This window comes from Miniopterus natalensis, chromosome 16 (assembly GCF_054644295.1).
Source record: "Miniopterus natalensis isolate mMinNat1 chromosome 16, mMinNat1.hap1, whole genome shotgun sequence".
NCBI classification, from domain to species: Eukaryota; Metazoa; Chordata; class Mammalia; order Chiroptera; family Miniopteridae; genus Miniopterus; species Miniopterus natalensis.
The window spans coordinates 637,342-664,658 of record NC_142096.1 but is presented as its reverse complement, the minus strand read 5'-3'; positions in this window follow the sequence as shown (position 1 = coordinate 664,658).

The following is a 27,317-nucleotide window of genomic DNA, read 5'->3' as shown; positions in this document are numbered from 1 at the left end:
ATGTTTTCTTTTATCTTTACCTTTGTATCACCAAAAGTTTGGATAGAAATACGAGGCTGACCTGATTTTTTCACTATTACGTGACGTGGTATTTTTGCCTAGCTGCCCAACGTGTTATTTTTATTTACTTGAAGACTTATCATGTTCCTGGAAGATGATTGTGCTGATTGTTTTAAGTCCCCTTTGACATTTAGTTGCCATTTACATATCTGCTTAAGAGGCGTGAATTATTTCCAGGTTTCACAAAATTATATTCAATATGTTCGTCTGTAGATTTACTTTCTTCTTCGGAGGTTACAGTTGTGCGTCCGGTAGACCACTTTGCCTGTCGTTTTTCGTTATTATTTTCTTCCCAACGTTTTAAATATTTTCCATGTGTCTTTTTTCTCAACCGTCGTCTTCCCCCCACGTTCCTCACGGGGGTTCCCGGGGTGTCTGCTCTCCCAGCCCTTCTACTTTCCTCGTTTCTTTCACTTACTTTTCTTTCTAAGTTTGTCCAGTTCACATTCCATTTCCTGCTGTGAAAACATCTCTCTTCTGCGTCTGCGTTTTCTGTTTCACGGGCTTCTTCCCAGGTGCGATTGTTCGGCGACGGTTTCCTGCGTCCTCGTGGCAGCAAACCCGGCCGTCGCCACTCGCTCGAGGACATTGTTGTTGTTGTTTAATGTCCTGTTAATAACCGATCACTCTCTTTTCTATTTTTGCATCATTTTCGCATCTCTGCTGTCCTAGATCATTTTCATTTCCTTTCCACGAGTGACTGCGGTTTTCCCGAACCACCTCTTTGCAAGAGATTTGGGGGGAGGAGACGGCGTTCCAGACCAGCCGGTTTCCCAGCACGAAGGGCTCCTTTCCCTCTTTCTTCTGAAAGACTGACGTTACCTTGCGCCCACAATGAAGTTTGTCAGACCCTCAGCATCTCAGAATCATGTTGCGTCCTGGGGAGGATCTTGTGCCAGCTCAGCCCTCCCCAGGGCTCGCCCCGAAGTTAGAAAACACAAGCGCAGCCTCGGTGCCTCACGGTGAGACCTTCATTCGCAACGTGCTTTTCTGGGCCAGGACTTTCTGAGACGCAAGGCTTCGGGCGCCGCCCGGGCTGTGATTTCTCCCCGTGGCGTCCGGGCTCCATTTCCTGCCCAATTTCCGCTCGGTGGGGGCCTCACCTCCGTCCGGCGCAGAACCTGGGGGTCGAGCGCCTTGTCCGCCGCGTTCGGAGCGGTGACAGTGACTGTTTGCGAACACGTTCCCGGGGGAGGAGGGGAGGGAACGATTCACATCAGCACATTGCTGCTGGAGTTCTCTCCGTGTTTTAAAACAACGCGTTTCATTCCGAGTCACTGACTTTCCATTTGTAGAGATTGTTTTTAATTTCCTACAGGGGGAGAGAGGTTTCAAGCATTTTTCATCATTAAGCCCAAACAAAGGCAAAGCAGTCGTTAGGTGGTGATGAGTAGCCTTCCGGTGGTGCAGCCTTTTACTTAATGTGACGCGGAAAATGAATTCTCAGTTTTCTAACAGGAGTATTTCATCTGAAATACAGCCCGAGAAGATACATTTCAATCAAAATAATTCCAAGTGGTATTGACACCACCCTCTTGGTAAATTTAAATTTAATTTAATTCATGAATTGTCCTGGAAAAATAAGGACTTACGCCAATATGAACATGAAACCTTAATTAAATTAGAATAAACCATTTTTTTTTCTGTAATTCTGTTTTGTCTGACAATAAAGAGGTATGCAGCCCCTTTCTTATTAGAAGTCCCGGTATTCGGGGAGATCCAGTGTTTCAAATGTGAAAATTTCACTGAGAATCAAGCATTCCTTTCTGGACATGGAGAAGACGGAAACTCTACCTTTGCTCATGCACTTTAATTTAAAAAAAAAAAAAACTGTGCCCAGCCAGCAGTGGTTGGGCATCGACCCATGAACCAGGAGGTCAGGGTTCGATTCCTGGTCAGGGTACAGGCCCGGGGTCCAGGCTCGATCCCCAGCAGGGGCCATGCAGGAGGCAGCTGATCAATGACTCTCATCACTGATGTTTCTCTCTCTCTCCCTCTCCCTTCCTCTCTCTGAAATCAATAAAAACATATTTTAAAAAATGAAACCTGTGTGTCCGATGCTTGGCCATCGGCTGAGCCGGGCACGTTTGGATCACCTGTATTTGGGAAGGACGTTTGGTTCCCCAGCCTCAGTCCGTGCTCCTTCGTGCTTGGAATACCTGTGTGGTGTGAGCGATAAATTCCAGTTTGACCTCATATAAGACACTGGGGACGTTTCCTCTTTCTTGAGTGAATAGAAATTGAGTGGCACTGAGTTCTTCATAATGGCTTTTCCATTGCAGAGGTGCAGCTAACCCTTTGAGACCAATTTTTACACTCGAGACTTTATTTTCTTCAATTTTGTGTTTATTAAACACTTTTATTTAGCACACTATATCAACAAATATATATATATATATATATATATATATATATATATATATATATATATTTTTTTTTTTTTTTCCTAACCCTCATTCAAGGATATTTTTTCCATTGCTTTTCAGAGGGACTGGGAGGGGGAGAGAGGGGGAGAGACACACGATCAGCTGCCTCCCGCACGCGCCCCAACCAGGGCCGGGGGTCGAGCCTGCGGCCGAGGTGCGTCCCTTGGCCGGAACCCAACCTGGGGCCCTTCAGTCTGAGGGCCGAAGCTCTAACCACTGAGCCAAACTGGCCAGGGCCGAACAAATATTTTAATACCATCAAAGATGTTGGGGAAAGACAGAGAGGGGGTTCCAGCCAACAGATGGGACTATGGGCAATGAAAGTATCTCTCGTGGAAGGACTCGCGCGTGTCACCCAGGACATCACACATGTTACGCCTGTCATCAGGCCGGGGCGTTGGCAGGGTGAGCACGCCCAGTGCCGTGAGAAAGAAACTGAACCCCCAAAAGTTGCAGGACTCTTTGGAGAGTCGCAGTGGAGGTGACCGTGAGGGGAGATGCGCTTTGCAAACTTCGGAGGCAGCCTGGTGTGCGCCTGGGGTTCATTTTCCGCTTAGTCCCGTTTGGCTTCTGTCTTTGTCTGCAAAATGAAACCTTTTTATAAAACTGCCAAGGAAGTTCGCCTGTCGATATTTTTAGCTCTATCAAAAACAGGAAATACCATGTTGTGGGAACGTCTCCTGCCCAGCGAGGATGGATCCTTGAATGGTTGTGTCGCTGTGAGGACGCGGCCGGGCCTCCCCGGGTCTGTGCTCAGACAACCTCCACCCGGGGCTGCAGTGATGAGGGGCCTCGGCCGGGGTCGCCGGCCATCGGACACCGTGCCGCTGATTGACCTCCAGTGGAAGGCCGCGCGGAGTCTGGCTCCGGATGAGACGAAGCGGTCGGACGCGTGGAGAATTTGAGCCCCGCGTGCGGACGTGGGCCTCCGTCAGCACTCTGGCCGCAGGCGCTAAAAACGTCAGGTTTTCTCAACGTCTGCGTTTCCACAGCCCAACCAACACCTTCCTCTAAATCGACCACGTCGCGAATTTCCTAACATGATGTGCGACACAACACTCTAGACGGTCGGGTAAGCAGGAGACCTCAGGGTCGCCCCAGCTCTTCGTGCCAGGTGTCTAGTCACCAGGGTTTTATTATTTATCCGTGTGCCCCATTTTGCCCCATTTCTTAAATGTTTTTAGAACTGTCCCTTGAGCAGAGATCCCGCCGGGCCAGCCTCTGCGAAGCAGCCTCGCCCGCCGTTCCACCCGGTGACATCCGGTCTCTCGTTTATTCTTGTTCCTATTAGTCTGAAAATTCTTATACTGATGTCCCAGGTTGTCCACGATCGGCCAACGTCCCTTCCCCAGAGCAGGGACGCCCACGGGTGTCGCTGGCTCGCAACGCGCTCAGGGGCCTGGACACCGCCTGGGCCACGATAGTCTCGCCCTCCCGGGGTGGACGCGTGAACTCCGAGGCCTTGCAGGACACTGCCCTTAGCTCTGCACCTGGATTCGGAATATTTTTTCCCCGACTGTTCGGAGCAGCGCTGTCCTAAGTAACGTAGATGTTTACATTCCTTCGGCATTCTTGCCTGTAATTTTCCTCGCTGCGGTCGGATTAATAATTCATCGTGGCGGCAACGCCGGGGTGATGAAAGGCCCTCGAATCCTCTAAAAATTCCCTTTTCTCTGACAGTCCCTTGGGCTTGCTTCATTCTCGAAACACCACCCGTTCTTTTCAGAGCACACGAGCATTATCTTTTTAGCAGGTTTTCACTCTTTCAGGTTTATTTCCTTCTAAAAGATTATTTCTTATCAATCATCAGACAATAGCTAAGCCGTGAGGTCTGCCCGTGAAAGTGTCCTTCAGCCTCACACGTGGCGCTCAGAAGTATTTGACCCCTACGATCAAAGCTGTTTTTCTTTTCATTGCGTCTTTTCAAAAACCTGGTTAACTCTTGACGTTGGCAAAATAAACAGCGTAGGTCAGAGAGAGTACAAGTTACTCATGTTAAACTCAACCTGGAAACGCCACGTTGATTAATGGATGTGGCCGAGACATGCGTGTTAAAAGTGCTTCTCCGCCCAGGTTCTCGGTCAGGAGGGGGGTTCTCAGCGTTTCCGGGGGACCCTGCTCCACTCTCACTCTGCCGTCCCCAGGCGAGGCCACAGGGACTTCCCTTGGCTCCCGGCTTTGCCTGTATTATTTTAGGCTACGGAGCAGACGGCTTTCGGATCACCGGCTCCTGAGGAAGGTCCTGGAAACGCAAACTCAGCCGGCGGAACCTCTCGGTCGGCGACGCTCCATGTGGTTTCCACGGAACGAGTCCCGGGGCCGCGCGTTGGAAATGATCACGCGACTCGTAATTAAGATGCACAAATGCAGCTTCACCTGATTGTCCTTAACGAGTAGAATTCTTTAAAGGCAGATAAAATGACTGAACCCCACTGATGGTCGGTTAGTAAATACAGGCAAAGCTTCAAAGTGAATTTAAATGAATTCTGGGCTGCAGAGGACAGAAACCGGTTTTAATTCTTACCCACAAGTCTAATATTTTCTCCTGGTTTCATGAGAAATTGCTTGATGTTGTTGGAAATGAGTCCTTGAACGCTGAAGGGGTGTGTCGGTGGCATTTTTCACACACCGATGATTTTTAAATAGTAAAATAGTAGTTAGAACGTAAGGCCAAAAATTTGTTCTTATTTCCCCCAGATCATGTAGTAAACACGCCTTAGTATCGACCATCAAAGCCAACGTCCTAATGACATCGTAACGGTTTGCAGTGGGTGGGTGGAGTTTTCCGCGTTGCTAAGCATTTGCTGCTGGATGTGCCGCTAATTCAGTCACGTCGTGTGCGGGCCTGGGGGGGGGGAGCATATTTGTGGTTCATGAGACAGGCCAGGAGCCCGGGGCGCTGATCTCAGAAATCGGGGACCCCACACGTTTCCAGGCAGAATGATGGGAAATAGAGAACACGTGAGGCGTCCACACTGCGTAGGATGCAGGCCTGTTACGCTTCGTGTGCCTGGACCAGCACAGTTTTCAGGTATTTCTTTCTCTTTGGGGACGGACGTTCAGTGTTAAGCTCGGCTCCTCCGTCGGATGCATCTGGTTGCGCTGAGAGAGGCCCTGGGGTTGACTCCCTGCTGCCTTAAGGTTCACCTTCACCCCCAGGGCTGGCTTCCCACATAAATACTCAGCGGTGGCTTAGGAATTAACATCAACAATTATTTCACCAGCAAAAGTCCCCTTTAAAAGTTTCCTTTGAGGCCCCTGCCGGGCAGCGATACCCCAAGGTTGCGGGTTCCACCCCCGGCCGGGGCGCAGGCGAGCAGCGGCCGGCGAGGCTCAGTCAGCGGAACAAATCTCTCTCTCTGGGGAACCAACAGAAAAGGCTTCCAAGCGGATGAAGCCACCATGCTATGGCGTTTATTTTGAACCGACTTACTGAAATTCCCAGCGAACATTTTTGCAATTACCAATGCCCTTCAGAAATAATAAAATAACCATCTTGGTTGGCACTTTTCTTCTGTCTAGACAATGTAAATTGTAAAGCTGAGCCTAAAGCAACCAGATATAGACACTTGGGTGTCTGCCATCGTCACTTCCCAAGTGGAATCAAAATGGAATCGCTTTTCTTTTAAGTGCTGAAGGAACAAAAGAACAACCCGCAAAGTGGAAAAGTAAGGAAAAAACACAGGATTTCGTCTTCACTCCACTGGTTGCCGCGAAGGAAACCGTAGCGTCAAGGGCCTTGCTTCCGCCCCCGAAGCCCAGCAGCATCCTCGCCCCTTAACTCTGCCCTGTGGATTCTTTCCCACCGGACCTGGGTGAAGGATCCCACGAGCCCGTTGGCCTCATGACGAAGACTCCGGAACGTCAACCCCGTTCCACTGGTGTGGTCTCAGGTTTGCTTCGGCGAGGCCGTCGGAAGCCTGGACCCAAGGTCGTGGCCACGGTCCTGTCCAGCGGACTCTCGGAGACCCTCGGAGGGAGACAAAGCCTGTGACAGGGTCGTAGGGCTCTCAGGGACACATCCGAGTGAAATGGCACCTACGGGCACTGTCCCCAGGTGACAGACTCGGGGGCTGGGCCTCGCTTCCTGCCGATCGTCTCCGAAATGGAAGGTTTAATGAGACCAATTCAGCCAACAGGGGAACCAGACAAGATAATAACGTCAATTTCCCCCCAAAAAGTGTTCAGACAGAATAATTATAAACAAATCCTACTTTCAAAGGAGACGGTGAATGTCGGTTCAATTTATAAAAATGAGTGAAATAACCTTTACAGAAAAATATCTTGGTGCAAAAATAATAATGTTGACATGTCCTGTCACAATTCTCCTGAGCGTTCGGTGAGACCAGACCGTGAACTCAGTGAGGGCGCCAGGTGCGTTTCAGCGAGTCCGCAGTGCTCTCGGCAGCTGTGTGATCAAACCCGACAGGTCATTATTGCAAATCCCCAGTCAAAAGCCACTAACTTACAAGATGCTGTGTTCAAATTAGAGGAGTAACGAGGCAACAATGTTAACGTTTTAAAATAAATGTAACTGAACTTGTGGCTAATATAGTTCACGCCTGACTAACCACAGCCAAAGCAGCGCCAAGGCTCCGATAAATGGAAATGGGTCGTGGACGGCAAGGCCGTGGGCAGACCTCCAGGAACGGCCCATATTTCATGCTTTTCTGAAATATTTATACTACTAACATTTACCTAAACCAATGGGAGTATCTCTTTTTTTTTTTTCTCCCATTGATTTTTTTTTTTTTTTTAAGGGAGAGTGGAAGGGAGGGAGGGTTCGGGGGGAGAGAAAGAGAGAGAGAGGAACATAGATCTGAGAGACACAGATCAATTGGTTGCCTCCTGAATGTGCCCTGACCAGGGCCTTGGATAGAAACCTGCAACCCAGGTACGTTCCCTTGACTGGGAATCGAACCCGCAGCCGCCCTTCAGTGCTTAGGCCGACGCTTCAACCGCTGAGCAACACCGGCCAAGGCAGGAGAAAGCCACTCTTTTCCTTAAACAATAGAAGTATGTACACACATAGATGCGTTTCTCTGGAATTTTTGTTCCTAAGTAGAGTCTCACTCTGGATGCCAGTGTGTCCATCCTCACTTTTAACCCCAGTAACTTCTATTTTAGGGAAAACTGGGGTGGACTCCTTGCGTGTCACACTCGTCACCCTCACAGCCCAGCGCTGCTCACGGTCACCCTCACGTTGTATAGCAAACCTCTCAAAGTGGCAACATTGTAACATCTGTGGACAGACCCAAAGATACAGTGTTTCTACAGCTTGTGAGAAGGAGACACAAGCTTGCAGGCCTAATTGAGCTCCGCCTCAGTGTCTTCTGACTTAGAAATGACCTAGCTGTCGAATGAATACATATTAACTAAGTTACCATCAGCCCAAAGCTTTAAATTACCTAAAGATCTAAGACATTCTCTTCAAGGTGAAACGCTACAACACGTAACTAGTTGAAATAAACGTTCAGGATAGTGAATCAACTTGCTAAGTCGCAAATTTACACTTTTCATAACCTTAAGCGTTAAATGGAAGTTGTGCCAACGTAGTCGATCCGTAAACCTATGTAAGCTTAGGAAGCGCGTGCCCACCTGAATAAAACCTACCCGACACTTAACATTAATAATCAGAGCAGACGTAGCTGTTTTTAAGAAACCAAAATTATTAAACTAGTTTCATTGGCTATGATTTAGGTCACATGGATTTGAATTCTTAAAACATTTTCAAGCTAGTTTCAGTGGGAGTACCTTTTACATCGAGACCAATGAGCGTATCGGAAAGTCCAGTTTTTTATTTTTGATAATTTTCATATTTTATAGATATCAGCACTATTTATTTCTATAAGCCAACCAGAGTGGAGAGTCTATAAGAGTCGTGCAATCTAATTCATCAACACCATTGAATATAGGAAAATATTACAACTTCTCACGACGAGACAAAAGGCTTTTGTGAGTCACAGACATAGAACCAGAGATACAGGCGCAGTCGACAGAATTCACAACTTCAGTTTTCACGTTTTCATTAAGAATATTTCTAGAAAACCAAGAAAGAATGTAGGTTATATTTTATTTGTGCCTTTGTTTATAGGACAATTTGTGTTGTGTCATGTTTAAGATTTTCTGTAAAAACACATCTTAATCTCTTTGTGGCAGAAGTAAAGAGCCTCACAAAATTTGTCGTGATGCTGTCTGCGAAGGTAGATGGGCCCTTCGACTTGGCACTTTTAGTCGGTTTTTGTTCGATGCTTAGAGAGATGGTGTTTATCTCTCTTTTTCCGGTCACCGTGCTATATCAGGAGCAGCCAAATTGCTTGTCTAAAGTTCAAGTTAAATATAAAATCATTTTGTTCAGAACACGCCTTTACTCGGTGGTTAGGTGGCATTTTCTAAACGAGCCCTCTGAATGGCACCAGGGAAATTTCCTCCCAAAGGTCATTTTCCACCCACTTAAGGCCCTTTTGTCTTGAGAATTTTCCCTGTTGCACCCCTGGGGCCTTATTTACTGGCTGGAGGGCCTTTTGACTCCCACCTAAAGAAAAGGGAATAATTTGTTTTACTTTACTTTTGTCATCACCCACACCCGTTGCTAAGGAGTGAGGAGCAATTGTATAGCGGAGGCGTCAGGAGGGAAATGAGTTAAAAATCAGGGTGTTAAATTGCGGCGAGAGCACCTTGAAGCCCTTGAAGGGGCGGCTTCCTGTCCCACAGTCTTCATATGAGCAAGTAGGACACATGGTGACTGAGGGTGAAGAGCTCACGTAACCAAAAAGGCAGCGTGTACCCCGAACAGCGGTTCTCAGCCTGGCTGCACCCCCACATCTCCTGGGTGCTTTCAAAGCACCGATGCTGCCGGCCAACCTGGCTCAGCGGTTGAGCGTCGACCCAGGAACCAGGAGGTCAGGGTTCGATTCCCGGTCAGGGCACAGGCCCGGGGTCAGGCTCCATCCCCAGTGGGGGGCCTGCAGGAGGCAGCCCATCGATGACGCTCATCATCGATGTTTCTCACTCTCCCTCCCCCTTCCTCTCTCACTAAATATCCTACTTAAAAATAGGTTTCTGACGCTTTCCCACCCACTGCCCCGTGCTTCACACGTAATATTTACTGCAGTCAGTTAACGCCCCTGTGTCCGCTGCTCCCCAACCTTTTGGCTTTTTCATGACCTTCTACTTAAAACCAATTGCTTCGTGATTCATTTTGTCAGGCGCCGCCTCTTCATTTTTTCTTTTAAATCCTAACTTAACAGCATCGTTCGCGTTCAAATATGCATGGAAGAGTTTTCAGCTATATTGACGTCCACCAAGATAGTTTGTTTTTGTATATATGAGGGATTTTGTTGAAGAGAATGATGGTGTTATTTAAGATTTATATCTGTCAGTCGGGGAATAAATACTCTTAGCTAGGTAACGACAGCCTCGTGTGTGTGTTTAAAACCTCACCTGAGGATGTGTTTTTATTGATTTTTAGAGAGAGTGGGAGGGAGGGAGGGGGGAAGAGAGAGAAACATTGACTGACGTGGGAGAAACATCAGTCAGCTGCCTCTCGCATGCGTCCCCACCAGGAATCGGACCCGCCGCGTTTTGGGGTGACGCTCCAACCAGCTGCGCCACCCAGCCAGGGCCAGCCTCATGTGTTTTGTGTTTTTTTTTATTAAACCCATAGTACTCAATACTTTGAATTCAAAACACTTTTTAAAAAATGACTGGTTCTAAGTATGTTCGGCTGCTGGATTCATGCTGAAATAAATCTCAGATCTCCATTCGGTACATTTTGGGTTCAGACGATTTAATCGTGAGCTAAATCATGCCGGAACGGGTGTCTCCCCCACTCAGCACCTGGAAGTCGATGGGTGTGTGTGACTTTCACCTGTGCGCACTGAGCAGGTTTGCGTGGGGTCCACAGTGGACGGTTAGAGGGAACCGGTCTCCCGCTGCTCCCCACCCCCTGCTCACCCACGTCCCTCCCAGCACCCAAAAGAACAAGCCCAGAGGACAATTATCACATTTCAGCTGCACATTCCTCCTCGCCTGGGCGTGTGGATCTACAGTATAAAAGGCCTGCGTGCCCACGAGCCATATGCCAGGCAGTCCTGGCTGGCGGGACTGCAGGGTGCTGGGTGCAATTCATGACGCGCCTCCATGTAAGCGCCGCAGGGCGGCCGGCTGCTCGGAGTCCCTGGGACGGCCCTCAGTGGTCGGCGCTGCGGGGACGCCCCCGCCGCCGACAGCTCACCGCGCGATCCCGCCTGCACCTCCTCGGATCACCTGGGGAGCAAGCAGGTGTCTGTGTTTCCAGCCCCAATCTGCTGGCTCCTGTCTCCTTCTCTGAGCAGTTAGTTCCCCCCTCGGGCTGGAGCAGGAGCTTATTCTGGTTCCGTGAGACTCTCCTCCCGCCCCCAGCCGCCCCCACCCCTGCGCCATCTGCCTGGGTCCAGCCCCACGCCGAGCTCCCTGCAGGGAAGGGACTGAGCGGGGCTCTTGCTTCCTTTGACAAGCACATTGTTATGACTTCCCAGAGCCTGGGAGTTATGCTTATTTGTTATACGTTCAAGGATATTAACTTTTTAAAAAGCTTCAGTATTAATGTGTAAACAAGGAATCATCTCTTCTGTTCTAGGTGTGTGTCCTCAACAGTAAACTGATAAAAGACTCGGGTTAATACTGGCTTCCTGGTCCTCCCCAGTGTCATGACTACACGGCCCCTCAGTAACCGACAGGCTGGCACAGCTCCTTGTACCTGAAGTTCCGGGGGGGCAGGATTTGGGTCGGTAAACACGGATGTGGGGGCGGGGATGACATCGAGTCCGCAGCTTCCCTGGTACATGCTCAGGGGAGCCCCTGTCCCCCAACTGTTTCTCAACTGTCCTCGTGGTTCACTTGAGTCAATACACTAACGTATAACAGTCGGTTATTTCAGTCGTGGGGAATTCCTCTTCGCTGTTCATCCTGAGGGCCCTCCAGTCAAATGTGTTTTTCTACCTGGAGAAGACTGATGAGGGTTCCCATCAACAGGTAGTTTCCACGACTGTCTTTTAATTTTATACACACACATGCACACAGAGTATACACGCATACACACACACACACACAATGCACACACAGTATACACACATGTACACACACATGCACAGAGTATACACACAGAGCACATACACATACACACATGCGCACATAGCACACACATGCACACGCAGAGTATACACACATGTGCACACACACACATGGAGTGTACATGCATACATGCACACACAGAGCATGCACGTATAAACACACGCACAGGGTATACCCACATGTATACATGCATGCACACAGAGTATACACACATGCACACATACACATGCAGTATACACACATATGCACACACAATATATGTGCACACAGTATACACATACATGCATGCACACAAAGTACACATACACAGTATTTTGACAGTTTTTGATAATGTTTATGACTAACAGCTGTGGTTCTGTGTGTGAGTTAGGGCCTTATACTGGTAAATGTTTAGCTACTGACTCTAGAAGGGGGAAAATCCCTCTGAACGTGGTGTGTTTGTGTTTCTGTGGGGTGCACACACCCACACGCTGAACTGACCGTCACTGGATATGCAGGTGGGCTCTCGTCAGAGGACCTTCTAAGGGCAGAACGTGTGGGAATAAGGGGGAGTGAGGTCTGCAGGTGAAGGAAAGACCCCTGCCTCACCCCCCCCCCCCGTGAAACAGTGGAGAGAGTCAGCAGAGGAGGTTTTGTTGGACTTGGGATGCGTGATTTTGTCTAAAAATATTCACATTCGACCACCAGGCTCCAGACGCACTTGCCTCTCGACTGTGTGCAGGACAAGACCTTTCTCCCGGAGTCACATCGACTGTTGAGCCGGGAAGGAATTTAAAAGTAATGCCGTCGTTTTTGTTGGGCATGTGATACACATGATTTAAAGTTAACATTATTTAAATTAGTGTTTTATTACAACAGTATTTTAAAGGAATTTGTAAAATCTGTAGTGTAGGGCAAAGTTTAGCATTTCCAAGTGGTGAGCAAACAAAAAACCAGAGCTCAGAAAATAGTAGTAAAAAAAAAGAAAACCGTAATTGGTCGTCTCCCATTGTGCCGCCCACTAGTTAAGGGCCAAGAACGGACGGGACCGAGTCCTCCTGGGTCCCCTCCTCTCACACAGTGCCCAGCGTCGCTGCCCGAGCTGAAGAGAGATCGCCGCAGACCCAGCTGAGTCCACGGAGAGGGAACAGGACTCGGGACGCGTCGGGTGTTTTCCAGCAGGAGCAGTTTGCGGAGCTGAGTTTGCGGCCTGAGTGGGAAAGGCGGGCGTGAGCCTGGGAGGGTGGCTGGTTGCAATAGGAATAGGGCTGCTCTTTGCGGCAGACGGGGAGGCCTGGGGAGGAATTTAAATTCAGCCAAAGAAATTCTCACAAGGACGCCTGTCCGCAGTGGGTGTGCTCTCCCTGGCATGAATCGTCCGCTCACCAGCAGCCCCGTGTTCCCACGAAGTGCCCCGCGTGCCCCTCGCTGCAGCGGCTACTACGACGAGCGGGGCCTAGTTCGTGTCATTAATAATTTACTTCCGAGAAAGAGAAACAGCATGAAAAACCCCCCACAAAAAACCTTCAGGACAGAACTGGAGCAGACAGCCGTTGGCCGACTTGGAAAACCTCCCAACATCGTTCTCTGAGGAAACGACTTGGCTCGAGGAGTGTTTCCTGTCGGAGAGAAATGAGGTCAGCAGGAAGCACAGGCCGGCATTTCCAAAAGGCCAGTTTATTGTTTTATTGAGTTTATTGTATTGTTACTTTTTGATGTTAAAATATTCTCTTTTTTTATGAAATGATGAGATTGTAGCTGGTGGGTTGTTTCTTGTTTTTTTAAAGTTTTTAAATTTGATGTCAAAATCCCCAGCAGGGGGGAGCAAGCAGGAGGCAGCCGATCGATGTCATCGATGTTCCTGACTCTCTCTCCCTCTCCCTTCCTGAAGTAAATAAAAACATATTTTTTTAAAAAAGAAGCATAGACAGGCCGTGGCCGGCAGCCGGGTAGGTGCTTCTCCGTTGGTTAGAGCGTCGTCCTGATACGCCAAGGCTTCCGGTTCCGTCCCTGGCAGGGCACACACGAGGATGGCCAATGAGTCATCAATAAGGGGAACCGAAGATCCGCGTTTCTCTCTCCCTCAAATCAAAACAATTAAGAAAGAAGCACAGACATTGAAAGCAGCGTCTGGAAGAAGGGTCCCAGCGACCACAGAAGCTCACTCTGCGGCCTTGGTCACAGATGCCTCTCTTCCCGGGTCACACCCCCCCATCCTACCTGTGTCCCCCCGAATCCGAACCTTTTAAAAAAAGAAGCCTGGAGCCCCATCCTGACGTCGTCTCTTTCACGTGTGTAGCATCTCCGCAGATGAAACACCGCACACAGCGTCCCCGTTTCTGTGCAAGACCAAGGACACGGCGACCTCCTTGCCTCTGAGCGGCTCCAGGACCACCCAGGCTTCCTGCAAACTAAAATCCCAGCAAAACAAACTGTAAAATGAAATACAACCCAGAATTACCACAAACTGTCATTTCAAAAGGCTTGTTAAATCGATACTTCACAATAGTACTTGAACCGAAAGCCCCGGAAGGACGTGACTTGAGTGGAACAGGCGCAGCTCGGCTCTGCCAGCCGGCGAGGCCCCCCCCCCGCCCCCGTCCATGATTTCATGCTCGAGGGTCCTCGTAGGACCCAGGGGACCCCAGGCGCCCACCCTCCTCGACCATCGCTCTTCATTCCTAGTCCGCACAGTCAAGAGGGTATTGCAGTTAGGTTGTGTTTGTGGTTTTTTAAACAGTTAAGATCTCCGTCCCGGGAAATTGCTAATTTTTATATTCTGTGATAAGCATTAGCCTCTCGCCGTGTCATCTCTAAGTCGTTTTGTTCACGGAGAATTTATAGAAACTGTAAATATGTTCCGATGAACTGTAAATTTTTTTTCAACACAGCGAATCAAGCTTAGAAAGGTGCTAAGATCCTGCACAAAGCGAGTTTCTCGGCCAAGGCGACAGTGCCCGGGGTCGGCGCCTGCTTCCCCCCTGCCGCTTGGGTCTGGGCCGGTGCTGCTGGCCCCGTGGACCTGCCAGGCCGCTGCCCTGAGCGCGGCGGGCGTCTTTAGGCCCCTCCTCCTGCCCGTCTTCAGACCCAGTACTCGCCTGGCCGGTGTGGCCCAGCGGGCTGGGCGTCGTCCTGAGCGCCAGGCGGTCGGTCCCCGCGCAGGGCCCAGGCTGGCCCATCCCCAGTGGGGAGCCTGCAGGAGGCAGGCGATGGATGAGTCTCTCTCTCCCTCCCTCCCTCTCTCTGAAAATCAATTAAAAATCTTAAAAATATGAGCACACAGTACTCCTCCAGGGTTTCTTTCTCCCTGTTTCTTAGCAGAAAAGACGAACCTCGATGGAAAGGGGCGTGGAAACCCCTTTCCTGAGGAGCAGCTGCGAGGCGGACACGGCTCCGTCCCAGAAGCGACATGAAGATGCCTCCCGCGAGCGTTCGCGTCCCGCCTGCAGGTGCCCTGGAACCCGCCCCTCTGTTCCCCCAGAAACCGTCGCTTGGCCCGGGGCTTTCGTTAAATAGAGAGGAGATTCCCACCAGCTTTGGTGCCGTCGTGACCACATCCGAAACCAACGACCTCCCCGCAGGAGCGTAAACACTGATCCCGAGGCTCTCGGGTCCTGAACGCAGGTGAGGGTGAAGCTGCGCCGTGTGCTCGAGCCCATTTCCCTGCTTACGTCACGGAATCGCCAGCAGCCACAGGACGGGCTACTTGTGCGAAGTGTTAGGTTGAAGTGAAAACTTGAACGTGGTTGGAAACAAGATTGTCACTGACCCTGAGGCAGGGCACCGTGACCTCGGCGGTGCTCGGGGGCTGAGCCGCCTGCCTCCCCCCGCAGGTCTCCTTCCCAAGCTCGCTGGGCAGCGGCCCCGGGAGGACAGGTGGCCGGCAAGGTCACGTCCCGCCGTCCCCGTGGCTGTGGGGCTCCCTGGCGGCGAGATGCGCGTCCTTCGTTTCTAACCTAACGGCCGCACGTTAAGCGACTTTGTGAGACGGGGGTTTTCAGACCTTCTGTTCCCACGCCCAAGGCCACGGCTCGCCCTGACTCTGCAATTATCGATGACAGTTTTCACATGCAGCCAGATTTTTCCGCCGCAGTGGGGCGGTCTGCATAATGTGTGGCTTTTTGCTCTGGTCTCTGCTCATCCCGCTTTGGAAAACACATTAAAGACTCATTCGGGAAAAGCATTAATGCCGTAAGAGCCATCTCGCTGTTTTTTCAAAAACGTGGACTCCAGGGGAAGGAATGTGGGCAAACGACAGACACAAGCGAACCTGGGGTTTCGCCCACCGTTTGCGTTTCCTCGTGATGGGAAATGGACTCCGAGAGGAGAGGATGGCTGGGGTCCCCCTCGGTGGTCCGAGCCTGGAAAAGCCCCATTTTTCAAAGATACTTAATTCTTTTAAAATGCGTTGACTGTAATTTACACATCTAGGTGAGGTCTCCTATCGGGCTTTTCAAATTAATCTTGAAAACAAACAAAGAACCATGAGACTGTCGCTGAGCCTCTTGCACCAGTTTAAGGGACGCCAAGTGGAGCTCAGTCCGGCAGAATTTAAATCACCTCTGGCCAGAACCTTGGAGCGAATCCATCACAAACCAGCAGGTGCCCGGACATGCTAATTGGAAGACGAAGGCAGCGCTTCTCCTACGCAGGACCCTGGCGGGTGGTGTGTGGGTCGTGGGGATGTGCTGGCCTGGCCCCGACTGTACAAGACAGAGGAGTCTGCGCAATTCGGTAAATGATGTGAAATCATGGCCACCGGCTGCTGTTCCCAAAGATTAAATCCTGACGCAGATTCATTTCTACACGAGTGCTCAGGAGAGAGCTTCCTGCCCAGGGATGCGGTTGATGCTACAGTTACCTGAGTAATTCCCTTACACACATGCACACGCACATGCACACGCTCACACATGCACACACATGCACACACATGCTCACACACATGCTCACACATGCACATGCTCACACACGCACACACATGCGCACATACACACACACGCTCACACATGCACACACACTCACACATGCACACTCACACATGCACACACGCACACACACATGCTCACACATGCACACACACACACTCACATGCTCACACACACACACGCACACGCAAAAGGCTAACCTCCCTGAAGGAAGCTCAGTGAGTCCAAAGAACACAGCACCTGACCTGCAGCAGGCGGATGAATTAGAAAATGAAAATAATAACGACCGACTCCTCTCATCTCTCTTCCAAGTTAGACTCTATTAATCTCTTCCCATTTTCCAGACTTCATATATATTTTAAATGACCTCAGATCCTCCCAGCTCTCCAGCGAGATCGGAAACGTGGGGTCCACCATAAAACTGAGCACGTGTTGAAGTCCGATCGGAGCTGACAGCGGGGGCGGGAGGCGAGTCACCTGCCAGCGTTGCCGCCGCCACATAGGAGCTTCAGGGTAACAGCGGCCTCTCAGGGTGACCGTCAGCTTCTGGTTTATTCTGACCCTCAGATCTGAAAATCTTAGTCTGCACGGTTCTCGGGTAACGATGCACGTAAGTAGCTAAAATCTTGGCGTTGTCTAAATACATTTCTGTTCTGTTCTATCTGCAAGGCAATGTTTGTTATACAAATTTTAAACAGACTTTGGTTATAATTTTGCACGTCTAATTTATGTACATTGTGCTGCTACTGTTTGGAAATGGTACTGGTTTATGATTTTAGAATTAACATATTGTCTTATAGAAACAGCACCGTATTAGGAAACTAGGTTATAACTGAAGTGGGTGGAAAGATGGGCCTTTTGCTGAGTAGAAATATTTGTACAAATAAAACACATAAAGGGATTTCTTTTCTAAACAGACGAGCATAAATCTCTAATTATCCTTACTAAGAGCACGCCCTATTTAATGTTGAGACGATGGGCTCCTTGTGGTAGCAGCAGCGGGAAGCGCGTTCTAGGGGCCGGCGGACACGCACCTGCTTCCGCCGTGTGTAAGGAAATCGGTTTCGATGAGCAGAAGTGACATCAGCATAACATATATCCGATGACACTTGTGATCTTTTAAGACACCCTGAAACACTTAACTAAGCATTTCTGTGGCCCCAGAGGCTAAAATCCCGAGTGAAAGGAAAAAATATTTCTTCCTCGACCGAGTAAATGTCACTTAACGGGGCCATCGGCAGCAATGACTCTCATTCTACCAAGATCCACTCAACAGAGGGACTGAAATGAAACAGGGGAAGGCTCGGCCGCCTGCCTGCGAGGGAGCAAGGCCTCGAGGAAACGGCCTGTCCCTGGCCTGTCCCAGTCCAGTCTCGTTACCAGGGATTTTGGCCTCAGGAAGAAATACCCCAAAGAGCAAAACCAAATCATTACGTTTAACCAGAGCCAGCACTGGGCAGGGGCAAGTTCAAGGCACCTCTGCCGACGGAGGAGCGGCCAGGTGAGCGGTGACCGGGCCACGTGCTCGCGGCTTCAGGGTCTCCCGGAGGGTGGGCCCCTGACCGCCTCCCGGCCCGGCGGAGCCACGCGCCCCAGGGAGCCGCTTCCCCGGTCGGATGATGAAGACGGAATCGCATTTTTTGGAAGAATATTGTGGAATTTTGCTGGCAGAGAGAGGTTCTCAAAATGTCTGTAGAATGTCTGTAAATTGCATTTTAGAAAATAACCTCCAACTTTAAATAAGGGAGCAATCCAACATTTAAAATTACTCAGAAGCAAGTAAAATTTAAAGCTTTAAAAAATATGTTGGGAAGTAAGCCCCAGGAACCTGTTTTCCACGTTGTTTCAGTCACGGGTCTGGTTGAGAGCTGGGCGCCCCGGTGATGGAAACTCCAAACGGAGGAACCGGAAACCTGGGCTTCTAATTGTGATTCCGCTTTGTGGTGTAGAAACCCGGGTAACTCCACGAGGTGTGAATAAAACAGCGAAAGTAACATGCTGGGGAAAACTGAAAAAGTCTTGAATTTAAACAGTTACTTACAGAAATACAAACTTTCTACGGGGGTCAAATGCACGTGATGTGAAATTAACCATTTCGAAAGGAGCGATTCAGGGGCATTTAGTAGTCACCGTGCTGGGTGACCGCACTCTCTCCGGTCCCCAAACGTCCCCATTGTCCTTGCGAAGGATCTGCTCCTGCCCCCCCCCCCCCCCAGCCAGCCCCGCAGACACCCCTCCGCTTTTATTTCCGATGGACGGGCCTGTCGGGGGCATTTCACATAAACGGAGCCGAGCGACCGGCGGCCTGTTGCGCCCGCCTTCCTTCCCCAACAGCACGTTTGGAAGGTCACTGTGGGGACCTCACGCCTTCCAGCTGCTGAGTGACACCCACTGAGATGCTCCCCGATCGGTTCACCTTCTTCTCTGTGGACATTTGGGCTGTTTCTACTCCCGTCTGTTGTAAATGGTGTCGGATGAACACCCGTGTACAAGCTTTTGCTGGTTAACTGTTTTCGGCTCCTTTGGGCACATACTTAGGGGTGGAACTGCTGGGTCACGTAGTGATTCTGTTCTCACGGTTTTGAGGAGCCGCCAAACTGCTTTCCATGGGGGCTGAGCAAGTTTACGTTCCCACCAGCAGGGACGAGTTTCCAACTTCTCCCCTCGGGCGCGACATTTGCTGTTTTCTGTGTGTGGTTTCCTTTTTTGTCTTTTAGATCACGAGCGGAGGCGCTGGCTGTTTGGAAGCAGCCGTGTGCCCACGGGCTGAGCTGAGGGGCAGGGACTGCCGGTCGCTCCAGGCCGTGGTGAGTATTTCTGTGCCTGTGGCCATCAGCTCTTTTTCAGAACATACAGTGGAGTTTAAACCGAAAAGAAAAACACCATTTGCGAACGGACACGGCAAACTCTGCGGAGGACGTCCCTCCAACCTTCGCGATTACGTGCACGGGGGGGTTTGATGCCTCCCCACCCGCGGGCACCACGGGGACGCGTGAAAATGGTGAAAACGAAGGAGAGGGGCCGTCCTGCTGGATGCAAGAGGGTGAAATCAACACAGACCCGGGGCCGGTGCCGCCCTTCAGGAGCCCTCCCGGGACGTCTGCAGGCTGATCAGCATCGTTGACCCTCAGCCAGAGCCGGGTCCAAGGCCTTTTAAAACGTGGTGGGCACGTGGCCCTCGGGGCCACAGGGACACACAGAAGGTGAGGTTCCTCTAGCAGACGGGACCCCAGAGGTGCGCGGGTAACACTCGGGGTCAGGAACGCAGAGGCCCGGGGCAGGGACGTGGGAGGACGGTCTTGCTCGGGCGGCAGCTGTGTTAGTGTCCCGACCGCAGAAAGCGTTACAGACCCTTTGAAATCCTTTCTAGCTGATCATCTCCGCGCGTAGGTCCCCACCTCCAGCCCCGCACGGCAGCCCCGGGGGGCCTAGGGTGACACTGAGAGGTGTTTAGCTACTTGGAAAGAAGCTTTAACCCTCCGCCACGGGGGTCAAGAAGCGACACAGGACACGTGAGGAAACGTCCCTCAGATGAGACCAGAAGCACTTTGTGACTTTATGCACAGTGAGGGCTTTGTCCCTGAGACAGGAGCCGCTGGAGGCGGCTTCCCGCCCCGTCCAGCCCCGTCCCATCCTGTCCCGCCCCGTCCTGTCCTGTCCTGTCCCGTCCCGTCCTGCCCCGTCCTGTCCCGTCCTGTCCCGTCCCATCCTATCCGGTTCAGTCCTGTCCCGTCCCGTCCTATCCGGTTCAGTCCTGTCCCGTCCCGTCCTATCCGGTCCCGCGCTCTGCCCTCTGCCGCCTCTTCGGGCGGCCTCTTCGGTGCTTCGTGACGCTGTCTGAGGCGTCGTCTCCACTCCGAGCGCGTGCGGTTTGTCCCCTTGGGGCCCTTCGCACTCAGGTGAGTGCCGTGAGCACCGGAGGCTGCCTGCTGCCCCCCTCTTGGCTGCAGAGTGTGATTTATTAAACTCGGGGAGGCCGGGGCGGGAGTCTCGCCAGGAAGGGCCTTCGCCTTCGCCGAGAGGCTGCGGCCGGCCAGGCGCTTCCGCCGTCTGTTGGCCGAGGGTCCCCGCAGCCGCCCGACGGGCAGGGACCACCTGCTTCGGGGTGTGTCTCGTGAAGTAGGCACCCGGGTACCCAGACGAATGGGGACTTTTTATACGTCAGTCATCTTCCTCACATCCCAGACGTGAATAAATAATAAACGTTTCTTCTCTCGCTGGTGAACTCCAGGGGATGTGAGCTGTGAAAATGTCAGGGACTCTCCCAAGTCAACTGAGACGCCGCCTTCCCGACGGGCGCGAATGTTAGTCTTTGAGCCTGGAAATGACACTTTATCCCCTTTACTTTCCTCAAGATAAATGGCAGACTGACTGCAAACAAACAGCAAGCGCCGCGTCTCCGCGTCCGAGTCTGGCTGAGGCTTCGGCTGCAGGAATCTGGATTAAACCCACCTCTGCTATTTGTTCGGCAAAATCCCTTACGCGTTTCAACAGGCCGAGGCGGAGGAAAGCGGGGCGATGGCGAAGCATTTCCACAGCAACCGGTGGCCAAAGGTTATCCAGATCTGACTCACTCTTTGAAAACTGCATATTTTGGGGGAAATGAGACGGGACACGAGCTGGCCGGCAGCAACTGCCCCACTGTCCGGGCTGCTGCTTTTCCTGGGTGTAGATAAAAGCCCCCGAGACCGTCTACGAATGTGGGAGGCGAGCGGCTGCGAGGCTCCTCGACCGCGGATCTTAAAAATAAAACAGCAGAAGTCACTGTCTGCACCCAAAGAACCGTGGCCCTGTAGACCCCAGAGTGCACACACACACACACACACACACGCATGCACACACACATGCATGTGCACACACATGTGCACACATGCACATACACATGCACACAATACATGCATATGCGCACACACCGGCACACACGCGCATGCACACACATACATGCATACGCACACACGCCGGCACACATGCATGCACACACATACATGCACACACGCATGTGCACGCATGTGCACACATACACATGCGTGCACACGCACACACGTGCACAGTGGAAATGACACCAGAGAACCAGGCGTCTACTCCAGTCGACACTGTGAGAAGGGCCTTTAGCAAATGAATAAATTATCCCCTGAGACAGTGAGTCCCCCAGAGCCCCGGGAGTTAAAGCGCAGACACTTTATAACCAGGTCTCCCGGCTTTTCACTGAGATGCTGAGCTGTGAGGTCGCGAAGGTGTCCGGCCCCTCGGGACTCGGCGGCTGAGGAGAGCATTGCGATGAAGGACTCAGACGCCGGAGGTGCCGTTTCACCAGAGCTGCTTAATCACCTGAGAATCGGACTCCGCGGGTCTTGTTTAAAGTTCAGGGTTCCGTCTCCACACCCTCCTCCCGACCTTTTTGCCTCATTTATTAACGACCGTCCCTTCTTGAAACCCCCCCCCCCCGAGACGCGGGCCGCGCGCTCCTTCCCTCGTCAGCGAGTGATCTGCCTTCGTTCCATCGGTTCCTCTCGGGCGCCACTTGGGTGTTTGGCCACCTGCACGCTTCTGAGCCAACACGTTTATAAATATTAGATGGTGATCTGAGGCTGAATAATAGAGATGAGACTATAGTATAATTTTAATATTTATGGGACTGTTTATGAGCTATATGTCTATGAAACATTCAACAATAACTAGTGTTCGGAATATGAAACAGAAAGACAGGGCGACTTTTGATTTTTAAATTATTTAATCTCATTCAGGGCCACAGGTCTTTCCAGGAAGACAGTCCTGTTTGAGAATTCTCCGCTGCTTGTCGGGATGAGCGGAAAACCACCTAAAAGTTACGTGAAGGAAACCTCCCAAGTCCTGTGACACTGCTGCTGTCTTCAGTTCGGACACAATGGAGCATACACACGTTTAAAGAAAACAAGGACATGTTAGAGGAAAAATGTGCCCCCAAATGTATTTGTTCTTAGGAAGCAATTAAAAGTAGACTTTGGGGACGTTTTCTTAGAGATTTGAAACTGTAAACATTAGAAATCCTAACAAAATCTTGTTGAAATAGTGGCCACTGGCTGCCAACACTTTTCAGTGGCTCAAAGGGAAGGATCTGGGGGCCGGCCGGGCTGGTTCTGCGCATTTATTCTGCCACCGTGGCCCCGGACAGCCGGCGGGCTGCACGCGACATCACGGTTATTTACAAGAGGGTAAGGGAGCCTGTTCCTGGAAACGCAGGAAGTGGAGCCGTGTGGCTTGGACGTGTCCGTGAGCATCGCGCCATCGCCATGACGACAGGGAGGCCAGGAGCGGTTATCACAAGACGGGGGGACAAGACCATGGAAGTATGTCGTTTAGGGTCAGAAACTGGGGGCAGAGGGTAAAAGCCCCGGGAGTGGGATGGACCCTGTTTGGGACGGACATTGTCCCGCATCCAGCGTCTGCCCGTCGGGTGCCTCCTAAAACCTGTAGCCCAGGTGACAGACGTCAACACCTCCACGGGGGATCATCCCATGTGCCAGCAGATACATTTTTTTCAAATATTCAAGAATAAATTATCTTTTTAAAAATTGTATCCAAGCAGTACTCAGTGTTTTCAGGATTTAATGAGCCCGGTTTTCTCCCCGGGGGGTGGCAAGCTCGCCTGCAGAAACGCTCGGAGCTGCCAGGATGCGGCGGGAGGCGGTGGAAGGAGGAAGCCGCATCTTTCCTGTTTCTGGCTCCGGGGGATCCGAGGCCCCAGGAAGCGACTGGGCTGCGTCCCAGGGCGGGGGGTTGGCAGAAGGGAGAAGAGAAAACAGGGGAGGGAGCACAACCGTCAGCCAACAGCAACGATTCGACCAAGGGGTAGGTAGCTAGAAAAAAATCTGATGAACGAATTTCACCTAAATGGGATATTTTAAATAAATAGGAGAGGGCCTCAGACAGTTCTGCTCCAAACCCAGCGCCACCGGGTAAAATACCTACGTCCCACCTGATTTTGTTCTCTGTAAAAATTCAAATAACCGCCCGAGAGCCTGTTCTGCAGGTGACGTTTTCACAAAGTTCTTCCCAGCGACGGTCTCTGTCCTTCCGTCTTTCTCCCCGAATATTCCTGGTGAGAGAGAAAAGCGAGGAACAAAAACGCGTGGGAAGAGCCTGTCCCGCATCTTACTGATCTCCTCCCCCCCCAGGTCAGTGCTGGGTGCGCGCAAGGCGCCGTGGGGTGGGGTGGGCCCTCGCTCAAACCCGCAGGTGTGCCTGCAGCTCGGGGAGCTGGGAGCCCCCCCGGGACCCTGACTTGGTCAAACAGGAGGAGAGACACCGAGGACCTGGGAGGAGGCCACGTCCAGGCCTCACCACAGGCTCCCCGCCGCCCGAGGAGCGAGCGCGTGCAGAGGGCGCCTCTCTCCGCAAACGTCTCCGGGAAAGAGCTGCAGGAGCTGCCCTGGGACACGCCTGTGGCAGGTTCGCGTAGCCCTGGAGGTGGCCTGGAGGGTGCGTCCCTGCGTTTGCCGGGGTGGACCCAGGGCCACGTCCCCCTGTGACCACAGGGACCCCGGCCGTCTCCACTGGGGACTGGAAAGTTCAAGTTGCCGGGAGGCTCCGGGGTGCGGGGCGGGGAGCAGAGTTCTGTCCTCAAACGTCTTCGGCGCCGGGAAATTAGCATCGTGCTGGAGCTTGAGAGCAAAGGCCAGTTGCCAAGTAAAACTGCATGTGTCCTGGTGCGCGTGGTCTTCTGGAAAGTGTCTGTGTTGTCCTCAGCGACAGGTCTGGTTTTCCTTCAACGACATGGAAACAGTTCAGCGGAACCGCCATTAGGAGCTCGGAGTCTCAGGAGGAAGGAAATTCTCTCCGTCTGTCACATGCTGAACTCCCAGGACAGACGAACCTGTTTTGTTTTACAAATAAAAGAACTGGGAGGAAACCAAAGCCAGGAGTTAAGCACGAAGCGGGTGGTCAGCATTAGAAAGAAATGATCCCCGTGATTTGTTTTTTTCCATGAAATGTGACAAGAAATGCATAAGCGGCTGCTGGGAAGATTCTTTATTCAGGGCCCTTTGGGATGTTCTGTTAAAACCTCCCTCCAGCCGCAGCTTTCCCACCGTTTCCCAGCCAACGCCGAGGTCTCCCCGATGCCCCCCGAGTGCCTCAGCGTGAAGTTTTGTTTCGTTTTATTTTTTCTGGGCTGATGAATGAGCCACCTTGGGCCTGATCCCGCTCACGCCTCCTGCGAGGGCCCCTCGGCGGACGGGAGCAGCCCTCCTGGGCCTCAGGGATTTTCCTCATCACAAAGTTCATTCAGTCGAGGTCAGATTTGTGCTTCAAATTCTGCCATTTTCTGTCTCTCACATTTTATTCAACTTACGAGGTTCCTTATTTTGGGGTAATTATCAGCATCCCCAGAGGGCAGCATTCGGTTCCTCACAGACCCCTCTGCAGCCTGAGGAGCTCATTGTGCTTGGACCCAGGTCTTTTCCTGAACCCTGGTCTTTCCTTGGGACCCTGGTCTTTACCTGGAACATTGGTCTTTCCCTGAAACCCTGGTCTTTTCCTGAGATCCTGGTCTTTCCCTGGAACTCTGGTCTTTCCCAGGACCCTGGTCTTTCCCTGGGAGCTGGGTCTTTCCCTGGACCCTGGTCTTTCCCTGGGACCCTGGTCTTTCCCTGGGACCCTGGTCTTTCCCTGGGACCCTGGTCTTTTCCTTGGATCCTGGTCTTTACCTGGGACCCTGGTCTTCTCCTTGCACCCTGGTCTTTCCCTGGGAGCTGGGTCTTTCCCTGGACCCTGGTCTTTCCCTGGGACCCTGGTCTTTCCCTGGGAGCTGGGTCTTTCCCTGGACCCTGGTCTTTTCCTAGAACCCTGGTCTTTCCCTGGAACTCTGGGTTTTCCTGGGAGCCGTGTCTTTTCTAGACCCTGCTCTTTCCCTGGGACCCTGGTTTTCTCTGTCCTTCACGTGTTTGCAGATCCCACTTAAACTCCCCTTTTCCGGGACTTGCTTGTGCTCTGCCCTGTGCCCTCCCTGGATTGTAGGGTACATGTTGCCTCCATAGTGGGTTCTCGAGGGGTGACGTGGCCTTGAGACAACAGGTGAACAGGCACCTGGTTCTGTTCCATAGCCAACTGGACCCATAGGAGCCGTTTCCACCGCAGACCTGAGTGGGGCCCTGGAGTTGGCTCCTGCTGACACTCGAGAGCTAATTGTTAAAAACCAGGGACTTTGGGCCAAGCTGTGACCCACAGCGGAGGTCTGACCTGCCATGGTGGGAAATTCCTACCACGGAGATTACAAACCAGGGCTTGTGTTTTGTTGTGGTGGTTTTCCCCCCCTGGGAAGCGCTTTACCAGCTACACCTGCCCATCGAATTCAGACATTTGAAAACTAGACAGAAACTCGATCTTGGATTCCTATTTTCACAATTTTATTGAACACAGAGATTCGGCTTAGAGTCCATTGTGTGTGTGTGTATTTTGTGTGTCTAATTTGCTCTTTGTGGTCCTTGTCAGGAAAAGCCAGTAGCTTGTCTGCTCTGGAGGACGGATTGCATTAGATTATTCGGGGGCAACAAAGGCAATAGCAATGTCTGATCCGAAGGAAAACCTTTTAATGCTCAATACACCAGATGCTCCTGGAGAAACAGCAGAGCCGTCTGCACGGCCGTCGCCATTCGCAGATGGGAAATTGCTGCTTGACGGCTTCTGTGACCAGGACAGTGTAAAATATTATGGTATTAAAATTAATCAATGCTGCCACATCCAAAGTAGATACTGTTTTACACTTTCTTCAGTTCACTGGTTTCTGTGACTTATTTCAGGAACTGTTTGAAAGGAAACAAAGTAAATTATCTATGATATCTGAAACGTTGGTTATGTAGTTGCTGAAATTTGCCACCTTCTACCATATAATTTCATCTTTAAAAGAGAGATGTAAACTATGAACATACAATAAACAACAAAAGAAAACCAGACCCCACTGACATCTCTAATAGATTCATTTTTATTTAACCTGTCACACCATTTTCACGAAAATCTCCGGATGCGATTATCCACAGCGAGAAAATTTTCTATCTCAATAAGCAGCCTCCCATCGTCCCACCTCGTCTTCATTCATTTGTCCTCGTACGAAGAAATAAATTCCCAGTGATGAGCAAGGATTTAAAAAATATATATCTTTATTGATTTCAGAGAGAGGAAGGGAGAGGGGGAGAGAGAGAAACATCAACGACGAGTCATTGATCGGCTGCCTGCCTGCGGCCGGGGCACGGGCCCTGACCGGCCGTCACCTGCATCCTAGGTCTCGATGCTCAGCCTCTGAGACACGCTGGCCGGGCAATGAGAGAGGATCTTTAAAACCTGAAGCATCTCACCCCGAGACAGCAGAGAGTAGACGGACGTGTGCCAAACAATACAAAACCCATTCGGAAGACCCAGGACAATGAAAAACGGCCAAACAGTTATTTGCACATACGTTTTATTATCGTGATAAACGCTCTTTCCACAAAGTAGTTATGTGGTGAGGAGTTTCTGTGATTCTGAGCATTGAAAACACCTCATCCCTGAACTTGGCGTCTCGGTTATAACAACACAAGAAATGCCCCCTAACGCAGTGTAAGAGTGAGTTTGGACACCGCTTATCACGTGTAGCTAATATGATGCGTGGCCCATGCTGTGCAGCGTGAACACACACAGGTGTGCAGGGAAACTACAGACCCAGGCACAGAAGTGCCCCCACCCCAAGCCTTTGAGGGAAGACCCCGAATCCGCTGTCCTCAGTCCTCCCCCCTCGCCTCCCCCGATGCCGAGTGCAGTCTCTTGATAGTCATTTTATGAAAGAGCAATGAATGAATAGTGC